Source organism: Eptesicus fuscus, chromosome 22 (assembly GCF_027574615.1).
Source record: "Eptesicus fuscus isolate TK198812 chromosome 22, DD_ASM_mEF_20220401, whole genome shotgun sequence".
NCBI classification, from domain to species: domain Eukaryota; kingdom Metazoa; phylum Chordata; class Mammalia; order Chiroptera; family Vespertilionidae; genus Eptesicus; species Eptesicus fuscus.
In genome coordinates this window covers 29,279,530-29,293,712 of record NC_072494.1, presented here as the reverse complement: position 1 = coordinate 29,293,712, position 14,183 = coordinate 29,279,530, and the positions used below count along the sequence as shown (strand labels likewise).

The window sequence follows — 14,183 nt, the reverse complement described above, 5'->3', positions numbered from 1 at the left end:
ATGAAACATTTGCGAAATAATGTTTTTTCCTCAAAGTGACACACTACCCAAGTTATGCTCAGTTTTTTGGCGAAGTTTGACACACCAAGCTCAAAAGGTTGCCCATCACTGATATAGAGTCTCATTTATAAAGATCTCCTAAAAATTCCTTCCAGGTTGGCTGTTTAGAAGCTCAAAGGCCAAATTTTAAGCCTATCTCTATCGGCAAATTGGACTAGATGTCTTATATTTTGTGAATGCCACTGAACTTTTATTATTTTGCTGTTTATAATCACATTTTTTTCCCTTTGCTCTTACTCCTGCAAATATTTATTTCTCTTAAATCTTTTTGGTACAATATCTAAATAGTTGGTGGGAAAAGGTTCTGGTAGAAACAGAGACCAGTTATGTCAGGTAGTTTGTCTAAGTTACATAGGAATGAAAACAGTTAAGAAATCGTTCTGGTGTCAAGAGCCTGCTTTTCCAGATGTTTTGACGTTAGCTATGACATCTGCTAAAACTAGTTTACCTTGGGATCCGCTACAACTTCTTAATTTTCCTTTGGCAAGGTTCACCTGAGCATCCATCACAGCTTTCTTCGTCTTCCCTGAAAGTCTGGGATGCTAAGCTGTCTGAACGCCTCAAGCCACATCCAGGGACAGAGGTGAGGGAAGACATGCTCTGTGCGGCGGGCTTGAGTTTATGATATTCACAGTTGTGGTACCAGCCTCCGTTCCATCATAATCCGAGCTTCCCGGTCAGGGCTCCTCCTGTGAGAAGTCCCTGTTTGCTGCAGCCTCTGCAGGGCCCTGAGTCCAGGTGAGAAGTGACTTATGTATCACTCAGGCCGTGATACCTATCCCATGCAGCAGCCACTAGTTTCATTTAGCCCCTTACCTTTTAACAGCTTTACCGAGGTGTAATTGACATGCAGAAGAGCAGGAAAGAGATTGTCTGCCCAGATTCTCAGAAGCCTCATGTAGGCCACCGCCTCACAAACCATGTTCTGAGAGAGTCTGGAACCTGTGAAATGTGCTGACTGGGACATACTCTCATTTTAGCCCCAAGTAAGAATCACCTGTTTAGCAATCACTTTAATTTTTCACTTGCCTCCAATCATGGTGACTATTCTCCGGAGGCAGATAAGGGGGTCTTTTCCTGAAGGACTCCCGCAGGGAAGGAGGTTCCATGATGCTTGGACTCCTAACCTTTTTAGAGTGGAGATCCCTATGAATTGTTTTGAATATGAACTGTACATATCTTCCCTCCCTCCAGTTTTATTTAAAAATGTCACATGACCTTGAAAATAATTATAATTCTTTGGAAAATTTGATTATCACCTCTTCCCCATCAGCATTGACCTGGGAAAAACGGAACAGACAGGGTAGGCCCAATAAAACAGGGTCTATGTGTGAACTCTGTAATGAGTTCCAGTTTGAACAACTCTCAGGAAGTTCTTCCCTACCTCCAACCACAGTTCCTCCCATCGCATTCTCTCCCATTTCCTCTAGGTTTTTCCTCAGAGGACGTGAGCATCATGCTAATACCCAGATAATTAGAAATACAGCCAACTTTCTATTGATTATAAGTAGATTATGTTGCAGTTTATCTCTGGCAAATCTTGCTTTCGTCTCTTGGTTAACATCTCTGTTGCTTACTTAATTTCTTTATTGCTTTTATAACCATTGCCATCTGCTGCTGAAATTGGAATTCAACAGGAACTAGAATGTTGAAGCTTTCAAAATGAAAATAACGACTTTGAGGCCAATGAGAGGGGTGGGGGAAGGTAGAGGTCTTAGAGGAAGGGCGAACGCTATTTAGAGTCGAGTTGGCCGAAATCAAGACTTTGATCAGGTTTGAATCCTGTCAAATGTCACAGAGCTTCTTGGAGGAAGCTCTGATACTAGGATCCAGGTCTGGGTATCTTTGTAGGCGACCAAGTTCTTATTTATCAGCCTGAAAGGTGACATTGCTCATGTTCAACATGGCATGTATAGCTGGGCAGAATTGCATATTGGGACAGGTCTGAAAAATGGGATAGTTCTCAGCTTCCCAGCTCCTTTGGAATTTTGTCTTTTTGGTGCAGTTTCATGATTTTGTGTGCAATATTGTGAATAACTAGGACGTCAGACATCCCCATAAGAAAAAGCAAGCAGAAGCACAGACGGCAACGCATAGACTCCAAAGTAATGTAACATGCAGAAATTATTTCATATTTATCTAGTGTTTGGATTGCCTTGGTGAGGACTCTCGAATTTCTGTGGACGCTGAGGAACTGGTGTTATTTATGCCTTCATGTAGGAGTCGGAATATGTGCAACATCCTCAGCATCTGGACTAAGTCCAGTCTGTATTTTTCCCCCCATCTGCTCCTGATATTTTAAGTAAAAATGTTTGTATCTGCATCCCCCAAGCCCTGTTGTAAATTGTAAATCATGCCATTATATGTGGTAAAACCACAATGTCAAGCAACAATTCACAAAGCCACAAAGATTCTCCGGAGTAATTTTCTTGTTCTCGTTGATCAATTTTATATTTTCCCCTTGGCCACATGCACACATTAAATGGCACTAATTCAGTGAGGAAACTCATAAGGGATAATATTTCAAGTGGTGCAAATGGCAGCGATGCCTTCACAAGTACCTATTTTGTAATTGCCTCTGCACTCTACCTGAATCCGCTCTTCACTGTCTCCGTTGAGTGAAATGGACGCGGAAATGGGGAGGGGTTGGGAGCAAGGGAAGGAGGAGGAGAATGTTTCAGTTAAATTAGGTGCAAAAACAGGGAAATCTCAAGTCAAAAACTGTGCGGCTGCAATTATTTCTTTCTTCTGGTGAGGACATTTTTAATCTGATCTGGAGAGCTGACAGGTGGGGAGAGCAGGGGGATGCTGGCTGGTCAGGATGGGTGCTTACAGTTGAATATCTCCCACCTGTTTCTTGATGGAGGCCTTGATTTAGGCCGTTCATGTCCTTAAAAATTTTTTAAATGATAATATTTAGTAAACTTGTAAACTCAGGTACAATATATATGCATACATATATTTAATTCAAGTACAACATATATACCATTCTATCATGCCATTTTATCTTCTAGAACTTCACTATCCAATGCAATAGTCACTACCTTCATTTAGCTAACTTATCTTTTAACAGCTTTACTGAGGTGTAATTGACATACAATAAATTACACATTTTATTTTATCTTTAAATATGTTTTTATCGATTTCAGAGAGAGGATGAGAGAGAAACATTGACTGGCTGCCTCCTGCACACCCCCTATTAGGGATTGAGCCTGAAGCCTGGGCATGTGCCCTGACTGGGAATTGAACCAGCAACCTCCTGGTGCATGGGGTGATGCTCAACCAACTGTGCCATTCTGGCCAGGCTAAACTACACAATTTAAAACATATAATTGGATAAGTTTTGACAGATGTACAATGTGAAACCATCACCACAATCAAGATAAACATATCTATTAACCAACCCCCCCCCCCACACAAGTTTCCTTGTGCCCCTTGGCAATATCTCCCTCCCACCCCTCTCCCCGTCTTTAGGCAATCACTGATCTGTCTTTTATAACTATAGATTAGTTTGTGTTTTCTAGAATTTTATATAAAAATAACCACACAGCATGTACTTCTTTTTTTTTCTTTCCTTTTTTTGACTTGGCTTCTTTCAGCATAATTATTTTGGAGATTTATCATGTTGAGTGTATCAATATTTTACTCTTTCTTTATGGCTGGACAATATTTTATTGTATGCATATACTACAATTTATTTATCCATTCATCTTTTGATGAACATTTGTTTTGTTTTCAGTTTGGCGCTATTATAAATACAGCTTCTGTGAGCCCGTATTAGCTTTCTATTGCTGCCATAACAAATTATCTCAAACCTACTGGCATAAAAGAACATAGTTTCATTGTCTTATAGTTATGTAGGTCACAAGTCTGACATGAGTCTCACGGAGCTAAAATCAACCTGTCAGCATGGCTGGGTTCCTTCTTAGAGACACTAGAGAAGAATCCATTTTCTGGTCTTTTCCATTTGCTAGAAACTACATTCCTTGGCTTGTACCCCCCCCCCCCCCCCCCCCCCCCCATATTCAAAGCCTGTCTTCTGACCTTCCTTCTATGGCTACATCTCTCTTTGACCCTACCTAGGGAGCGTCTCTGCTTTTAAGAACTCACGTGATTAGATTGAGGGCACCTGGATGATCCAGGCTCATTTCCCCACCTGAAAGTCAGTAACTTTAATTGCTACGAAGTCCCTTTTGCCTTATAAGGCAACACATTTACAAGCTCCAGGGACTACGGTGCGGGTGTTTTGCCGGGTGAGGTGGCCCTCCTCGTCTGCCTATTCTGCTGATGTCCACATGCTTCAGTTCCTCTTGGGGAAATACCTAGGAGTGGAATGCCTGGATCATATGGTAGGTGTGTGTTTACATTTTTTAAGAAACTGAAAACTGTTTTCCAACGTGGTTTAACATTTTACATTCCTACCATCGATTTAGGAGCGTTCCAGTTGCTTTCCCACGTACTCACCAACACTTGGTATTGCTTATCTTTTTCATTATAATCATTTTAGTTGGTGTCTCGTGCATCTCATTGTGGTTTAATTTGAATTTTCCTAATGACTAAAGATAGGGAGCATTTTCTTGTGCTTGCTTGTGGCCCAGAAGCAGGCATACCTCGTTTTATTGTGCTCTGCTTTTTTTGTGCTTCATAGGTGTTGCGGTTTTTAAAATGGAAGGCAAGGCCCCCACCAGCAGGAAGATCTCAGCTCCCTTTATTGAGGTACAGTGCTAGCTTTATTCCGGCCCTCTGGAACCAATCCTGCGGCATCTCCCAGGTATGCCTGTGTCTCCTCGGGTGAAATGTCTGTTCAGTTGTTTGCCAATTTTTAAAATTGTTGTTTGCTTTCATGTTATTGAGTTTTGAGAGTTTGAAAAAGATATTCTGGTCTTAAGCCAATATTTTCTTTCAGCCCGTGGCTTGTCTTTTTCTCTCCTAACATTGTCTTTCAAAAGCAGATTTAATTTCACAAAGCCCAAATTTATCCCATCTTTTATAAGTCTACTTTTGTTGTACCTAAGAAATCTTTGGTCACAAAGATTGTCTCTGATATTTTGTTCTTGGAGTTTTATAGTGTTCAGGAGTCTGTTGTTAATAGATACTTTTATCTTGTTTCTGATCTGAGGGTAAAAACTTTCAGTATTTCACCATTAATTATGATGTATGATAGAATTTTGGGGTAGATACCCTTTCTCATATTAAGGAAGTTTCCTTTTTATTTCCTGGTTGATTAAAAAACTTTTCTTTCTATTATGATGTTTGAAATAATGAATAGGTGTTGGATGTTATGGAATGCATCTATTGAAATGAGTACATGTTTAGTTTTTATTTTTTTGTCAATGTGATAAACGACATTAATGTTCAAATTCTAAATCAACCTTTTATTCTTGGGTTAAAATAAGTTGCTTTCGATGTATTTTCCTGTTTAGATGTTGCTGGATTCTGTTTGCCTATGTTTTTGCTGAGTAAGAATTTTAAAACATTTTTTGAGTTTATATTTATTAGAGACATTGGCCTGCATTTTTTTTCTTATGATGGGCTTGTTTGGTTTTACTATCAAGGCCATGCTGGTTTTATTTGTTTGTTTATTTATTGAGGTGACATTGGTTAATAAAATTATATAGGCTTCAAGTGTACAGTTCAATAATACGTCATGTGCATATTCTATGGTGTGTTACCCATCCCAAATCTTATTTCATTACCATTTATCCTCCCTACCATTTCCTCACCCCCTTTTCCTCTGGTAATCACTGCACTGTTTTCTGTGTCTGAGTTGCTGGTTTTATTTAATGAATTTGAAAATGTCGGTATAAGATTGGTGTTCCTTTCTTAAATGTTTGGGAAAATTAACTGATACATTTTTCTCACAGTTCATAATTATAAGCTTTCAATTATGAATTTAATTTATGAATAGATATAGGCTATTAGATGTTTGTCTTTGTGTCACTTTTGCTAAGTTGTATTTTTAAATGCATTTGTTGAAATTTTCTTTTTTGTACTTTCTTTGTGTTTAACTTGCTGTTATTTTTTTAGCTTCTGGAGCTGCTGGATGCTAAGGTATTGTCAGCCTTCATTATTTTCTAGTTTGTAAATTTAAAGTTTCCCTCTAAAGACTCTTTAGTTGTATTTTACAAGTTTTGATAATGTTGTATTTTATTATCTTTCATTTCAAACTGTTTTCTGATTGTCATTTTGAGTTCTCCTTGGCCCATGGGTTATTTATAATTTTTCCCTTCTGTGTGCCTGTCTTTATATTTTCTGCATCTCTGTCTTCCAGTTGAATAATCTTTGCTTCTGATGTATTAATCTGCTGTTAAATTAATATTTTTAGTTCATGATTTCTGCAATTACATTTTTTTGGTATTAGAAATTACATTTGTTTTAATAGTAATTCACTGATTACATTTCCATTTTGTCATACATTTTTTAAAAACATACTTATCACAATGATTGTAAGTTGTCTGATAATTCAGATATCTGGATCATCTGTGTTTTTGTTCTGTATTTTTCTCTAGATTTTTAATCTTTGGCCCTACCTCCCTGCATGCTTCATAACGTTTAACTAAATGCTGAACATTGTTATTTGAAAAATTCTAAGGGACTTGATGATGTTATCTATCTTCAAAGAAGATGGATTGGCTTAACCATCAATTGGGCTAAGGGCAGATCACATTGATTCAATCATTATTAAGATTGTTCACGACAGTTTTTGGTTCTATGTGGGCTCTTTCCATATGGATGGCTCAAATTCTGGTTTCTGCTATTGGTGTCTTAACCAGAAGGCTGGTGCATAATCGAGGCTGCTCCTCCTTGGTGGGCCCATATTCTAGTTTTAGTCTTTGCACTCCACACAATTGGTAAAAGTTAACTTTAAAAAAACACATACACATTTGTAGCCACTTAGCTGCTATTTTCTGCTTGATTTCCCAGCTTGCCATTCAGGGTTGCTTATGATTCAGCAAATACTTGAAGAGCAAAAGTTGCATGGAATTTTAAGCTTATTTTGCTGAGGTTCTCTCTTCTTCAAGATCTTGGTTTCTTAGGTCATAACCGCCTTAGTATCCCTGGATCCCCACTTTTATGTTCCCAGGTCATCACCTGGGACTCAGCCTCTATGCCCCCTGATGCAAACTGGCAACTGCTCTTACAGGAAAGAGCAGCAGAGAAAAGTCTCGCTCACTTTAGCATGTGTTTCAAATTTCTCCAGGATTTTGGACCCTCAAATCCTAATTACCTTGATTTCTCTCTGGTGCTTCTAAGTATTTTGTTACCCTCTCCCCCCCCCCCTCCCCCCCGGTTTTATAATTCTCCCTGGCAAGCAATTGGGTTGATACAAACTACTCTATCACAGTGGGATTGATGACTGATTCTCTTAATAGAGTTGTCTGTTCTTATTGCTGGAATTCAGAAGTATTTATTGGTGTGAGCATTGCCTCCAAGTAGTGGGTCCCCATGGCCAGCAAAAGGCTGATGTGTTGTTGGGAGTTGGGTTTAGTGGAACACACACTGGGGGGAAGGATGTGTGTTAAGGATCAGCACCTGACAAGCAAACTGAGGCTCTGGAAAATTAAGAGAATTCTCCAAAGCCACACATGTCAAAGGGCCAGATCCAAACCCTTGGTGGAATGACTAGAAGCCCAGTGGCTCTTCACCTCTCCCGCTTTTGCACAATTCTAAGCACATCCTGCAGCTCAGTTTGTTTGGCAAAGATGTTTCTGCCATTTTCTGCCTGGCCCACTCCTATTCCTGTGTGGGCCAGACACCTGCCCTCACGGTCCCAGAGCCCCATGAAGCTGTTTGTCTCCGCCTTTCCACACTGCAAGTCCTCGAGGTCCAGATAGGCATGTGCTCGCTGAATGAATAGAGCAATATATACTCTGCGCCTATGAGACGAACCAACACCCCATTGAAGGGTGAAGACGGTAGTTTTTGGTCCTAGAAAGGATGGGCTGTATTCCACAGGGAGCAAGGCTTTGATGCCCTGTGAGTAGCACAAAGAAAAATTAGAATTAAAAAAAAAAATACTACATTTAAGGTCAATAAGTTGGGTTAGATATGACCTTAACAATGTCTTTAACCTACCTGTAAAAATGACATTATGGAAGTTGGAACCACATCACAACTTCTTGGCAAGTTACTTGTTGCCCATGCAACCGCCCCTGATAGAACGGCAAAATTTGGCATTTCCTGCTCTTCTTTGGGCTGGGGGCGGCTCGTGGCCTTGAGATGGTATACAGTGTTTTGACATGTTTCCCCATGGGAGACTCTCTGACATTAGTTAGGATGGTACCCACTACCTTGGCTTCATTAGCTGATTTTTTCCATGGGCCTAGAATAGTGCCTGGCAGGTAGATGCTCAGTGATAACTCTTGAATGAATGAATGAATGAATGAATGAATGAATGAATGAAAATACCATGTTCAAAGTGGCTCAGCTGTGTGTATTGGCCCTAGATCTAGGTATTGCAACTCCCCATTTTACTAATGAGGAAACTGAGGCCTAGAGAAGAAAAGGTCACTCAAGTGATTCCTTTTTTTCTGTCTATAAACGGTTACTGCCCGCTGTCCCTCCCAACACTACTGCCTTGTTGAGTGGTTGGGTGGGGCCAGTCAGTGGGAAGTTGATCCTGGGAAGGAGTGGGCATATGCCTGCCCTTGGGGCATGTGTGGTCCCTGAGGGTTAATGGAATGAACACAGGCATGAAAAACACACACTGTGGATAAACTCATCAGAGCTGTGAGGACCAGAGCCCTCACTGATACTCCTTAATCTCATCACGGTACATTTCACCCACTTCAGTCTACTTTTCTCAATGGATGTGCCATTCTTGCCTTATTTATCATTACAGTGGAGGAGTGTCCAGGGAGAAATGCTGGTGAAACTCGGGAGCAAGGGCAGGGGACTGGGGCGTGGGAACGCACGGCAGGGCCAGCCTGGCTGCCAGCCTCCTGAGGGTCAGGCTCCTGAGAGAGAGGAGCAAGCGAGCCTGTGGCTTTGCTGGGAAAGGAAACACAGCCCAACAGGCATCTGAAGTTGCTGAGGAAGCCACACCCCCGTAGTTGTGGCCCACACCTCCTCCTGGAAGGGTGCTGACCGACGAAAGAAGGCGGCATTTTGCTGCAGGCTGACGGCGCAGGGGCCTGTTTCTGGCTCCCGAGTGCCTGGGAGCCCTTCGCATTCACGGTGCACAAAGCCCTCCAAGCCTTTCCTAATGGGAGGTGTTATCTCCATTTTCCAGGCTGAGAAGCCCGTGCAGAGAGGAAGCTGGGTCTTGCCGCCTCCACGCTTCCTCCCACCTTGGCGGGCAGAGGGTGAGTGGGTGGTGGTGGCACACACATGGTCCCGGTCTTCTGCTTCCAAAGCCGAGCTTTATCTCCCAGACCCTGCTGCCTCTTGGAGCCTTCTGGAAAGGATTGTGCTCCGAAATGAGCATCATTCCAAACTTCGGAGCCTGGGCTTGAAGGGCCTGTGTGACTTCCCACCCGGCTTCCAGCCACCACCATTCCTCATGTCTTCCCCTCAATAGGGCTCCACGGCTGCCAAGGGAACTGTGAGTGACCGACTTGCTTCTGTGCATTCGGGCAGGCCTTTGCCCATACCCCTAGTTTTCCTTTGCTCCCTACTTGATTGTCTGGGAGGTATTTAAATGAAAGTGTATGGATCCTGGGCATAAATACATGGGGGGTGGGGGTTCTTTTATACTTACCTGTGTAGTATATAATATTTGTCATCTGGATAGCCTCTTCATTCATTCATTCATTCATTCACTGTTGATCCATCCTTAAACATACATTTATTGAGCTCCTACTATGTGCCAATAACTCTACTAGGTCCAAAGGACTCTTGCCCTTACTAGACAGTTGGGGGAATAGAAATTTTTAAATGTGGATCAAGTATTTCTCTAGAACACACAAATCCACAGGACAGTCAAGGATCCAAGTGCTGATAAACCGTTTGCACTGTAGCTCAGGCCCATCTGAGGAGCTGCCACATACGAGCCCCCACCACAGCCTCCGTCTGGTTCATGATGCAATGGTGGGACTTGTAATCACCATCCTCTGTATCATGAATGGCTTCCTGGGCACGTGCAGTGTCCAAGCCCTCCTTCCTGTCAGGTGCTGGGCACTAATGCTCCTGCCCCAGGAGCGCAAGGATGGGGCCTTTCAGGGACGCTTCTTACCGCCACCTTCGGGGGCCATTCTCTGACTAGCTTTGGTTCTGGGCACTGAGGCTGAGTCTGCAGAGCGACAGTGTCCTCTGATGCATAGCAGACACCTTCCTGAGCAGTGCGACTGCCCAGCCAGAGCCGTGACCAGCACTGTGTCCCACGGCAGCCGGGGCGGATCCTGCGAGACGTCCTCAGTGTGTTATGCCTTCCCAGTGCCCCTCACCCCACTGCCCTCTCTCTGGGAATGTGTGAACGTAGCAGGTGAAAAGATGGGATTTGGATCCCAGAGACTGGTGCCCGAGCCTAGCTCTGCCACATATTGGTGTGAGGTATTTGGTAATTTCACTAATCTCAGCTACAAAATGGAAAAAAACTGCCTCCTTATATCAGCCAGGGTCTTCTGGAGAAATAGAGCCAGTACTATATATAAAATCGTACACATATGTGATTTATTTTAAGGAATTGGCTGACACAATTGTAGGAGCTGGCAAGCACCAAGTCTTTAGGGCAGGTCGGCAGGCTGAAAACAGGCAGGAGTTGAATCATGTTGCAGTCTTAAGACAAAATTTCTCCTTTGGGAAACCCCAGGTTTTGCCTTTAAGGCCTTCACCTGATTAGACGAGGATCACCACATTATCCAGGATGATAATCTTCACGAAAGTCAACTGACTGTGGATGTTAATCATGCCTATAAAATGCCTTCGTAGCAACACCTAGCTTAGGGTTTTATGAAGTAGCTGAGTACTTAGCCAAACTGACGCATGAGAGTGACTATCACTCGCTCTCATGGAAGAGTTGGAGGCTTAAGTAAAATGATGTAGAACTTGGCATGTGGTAAGCATTTAGTCATTCCTGGGGTTGCAACTACAGCTGTTATTTTTATTTTCCACTTATTTGGGTCTGCTGATGACTCAGCGAAAGCCCTGTGCTTTGTTCCAAGGTGTTTGCTACTCTGATAAGGTGATGTTGGCTGTGAGAGCTGATGTGGGCTGGGGCACTCAGAGATGGGGGTGGACAGACATTAAGCTCATGGAGGGCAAGTGGATGTCAGGTTTACACGTAGCTCAGAGCAGGTGCTTAATGCATATGAGGAAATGAATGTTCTAATGCAAACGAAGTCCTTATAAGCCTGGCTGTCCAATAAAGCCTCATATGTGATAATTTTTTTCTAGAAGCCATATTTAAAAAGCATACTAATATCCAAAATATTCTTTTAAAACAGTGGTTCTCAACCTTTCTAATGCCGTGACCCTTTAATACAGTTCCTCATGTTGTCGCGACCCACAGGTTGAGAACCGCTAGCAGGGTCGCCTAAGACCATCGGAAAACACAGATATTTACATTACGATTCATTAACAGTAGCAAAATTACAGTTATGAAGTAGCAATGAAAATAATTTTATGGTTGGGGATCACCACAACATGAGGAACTGTATTAAAGGGTCGCGGCATTAGAAAGGTTGAGAACCACTGTTTTAAAATGTAATCAATATAAAAATTATCAATGAGACATTTTACGTTCTTTTTTTTCCACACCAAGTCTTCAAAATCCGGCACGTGTGTTATACTTCCAGCCTATGTCCGTTTGGACTGGCCACATTCCAAGTGCTCAGTGGCTGGTGGCTACTGCACTGGCTGGCACAGACTTGGGGGGACGGCTCTGCAAGGCCTGCTCCTGAATCACTGCATCCTGGGGCTGGGGATGGAGTAGGTGGCATGTGGATAATGGGCCTCACTCCAGAGGAAGCTCTGAGGACGCTTTGCTGACGGATGCCTGTCCGTTCACAGACTGCTGATGACCAGTCCTCGTAAGGTAGGAACCGAGATCGTGCGGCAAGCCTTTAGGAAGTTTTGTAGCAATTGGAAAGTCATTTTGCACCTATTGAATCTTAATAATAATAAATTCGGGATTGTAGTGTGCATTTGCTTTTTATTTATTTATTTTTTCTATGCGCTTATTTGTAGTGGGTTTTACACAACTCTCTGTGACAGAGTGGAAATAAATGAAAAACAGGTCCTTTACCCAGATAGTGTGGGAAGCGCCGCTCTGGTTACTCGAGCAGAGCCTCTGGGGTGGGGATTTGTGCTTGTAACAAAACTGACGATTCCCAGACACATTTGAATTTTCTGAAATTAGCTCCAAACCCCGGGAACTGTAGATGTGATTTAATTTTAATTTTATCACCCCCCTCCCCCACAAAATTAACAAACCCCCCAAAAAAACAAGTTGCTGTGTGTCCAAAGGCAGGGCTCAGGCCTGGGAGGGTCTTCATAACCCGGGCTGTGCTCACTTCAGGACACTGTCCCAGGCCCGTGGGAGCCGGTGCTGTCTGACACCCACTCAGGCCCACACGGCCCTGCTGCTGCTGGAACCCAATGTGAATCCTCGAGAGTCCTGGGATGTTGACGGTTGTCTCTGATCCTTCACACAGAGAAGATGACTTTTCTGTCTCCGTCTCTTGGAGCAGACGGGCAATCTGTTTTAAAAAAGGGGAAAAAAAATCCCTGGACCCAAAGGAACTCTATTTTTTCTTGTCCTCACTCAGAGCTTTTGTAGAACATCTTGAGCTTTCAAAGGCTGTGCATGGATTGATTCTTTGTCCCTGACCCCAGGGCTCGCTGCCGCTGTGTTTTGGGCTAAGGCTCCCTATAGAAATCCCAGTGGCCTCAACTCGGCAAGTCTTAGTGATTGGACGACATTGGAAGCAGTTTCCTTATATAACTCATCACAGATGTCCTTTGTAATTTGTCATCTTCTCTTTCTGTGAGGCTCTCCTTGCAGGATCTTTCTGGTGTGGCTTGAAACTTTTCAATCGGCTTTCAGGCCAGAATTTCTGCCAGGAAATGGAGGCCTTTTCCCTCTGCTCTGCCAGTCTCTGGTGGAGTTGTTTTAGTAACGCCGGTGGGTCTTGATCCGGCATCAAGAAGGGTTCAGAAAACCTGGAGAAGGGGCTGTGCGTAAATTAAATAAGAGTCCATAATTTTGAAAGGCATTTGGGGGGACAGAGGAGCTTGGCTGAATAAACCAAGTTCTCCTTGTCTCAGGACCCCTTGCTTTTTATTAACACAATTTGTCCTAAGGCAAGGTGGAGATATACACATCAAAGGGTAGGGTTAGGTACAGAATCCATTGTCAGATTGGGGAATTGCCCTTGGCTGTTCAGGTGTTTGGCCAACAGGAGGCAATAACATGTAGATTAAGATGCTATGAGCTGTCTGGCAGCAAGCAATCATCCTTTTCAGGTTTGGGGAAATGCCTTTAGCCATTCCCAACAGGCGATGACATGTGACTCAGCCCTTGTTGAGTCCCCAAGTTCCATCAACCTTTCCATGAAACTCTTGCAATTATGACATGCTGGAATTGGCTTCCGGCATTTTAGGTTCTGGCTTCATCCCACCAGCCCAATACTCACTTAGAGAAAGATTTGTCTCTTTCCACTAAATCTCAAAATACTGCTGTATTAGTCTGTTCGGGCTGCCATAAATAAATCACCACAGCCTGGGTGGCTTAGGCAACAGACATTTATTCCTCACAGTTCTGGAGGCTGGAAGTCCAAAATCGAGGTGTCTGCAGGGTTGGTTTCTCTGAGGCCCCTCCTTGGCTTGCAGGTGGCTGCCTTCTGGCTGTGTCTCCTCATGGCCTTTGTGCACGTGATTTCTGATGTCACTTTTTCTTCTTGTAAGGACCTTCCTATTGGATTAGTGCTCCCAGGCCCCCCACCCCCCCACACACTTCAGACCTTATTTAACCTTAATTACCTTGTTAAATCTATCTTCAAATACAAATCACATTGGGAATTAAGGCTTCGACAGAAGGATCTTGGGGGGACATAATTTAGTCCCTGACAACTACTAATTGGTTCTGCTCAGTGCCCAAGCAGCTTCTTCTTAGATCCCCATCAGCTGGTGATGTTCCAAGATGCAAGATGGGATTTCCTGGAGTTTGTCTCTCAGGGGGCCAG

The 14,183-nt window shown here is 43.1% G+C and overlaps 1 long non-coding RNA gene across 1 annotated transcript in view; it reads left to right on the top strand.

The window, feature by feature from the left end:
• LOC129147853 (uncharacterized) overlaps nt 1–14,183 on the top strand; it is a 262,892-nt gene that overhangs the window by 24,641 nt on the left and 224,068 nt on the right. The window contains exon 2 of the long non-coding RNA XR_008555070.1: nt 4,709–4,831. This is a non-coding gene — a long non-coding RNA (uncharacterized LOC129147853). The remainder of the gene's footprint in view (nt 1–4,708; nt 4,832–14,183) is intronic.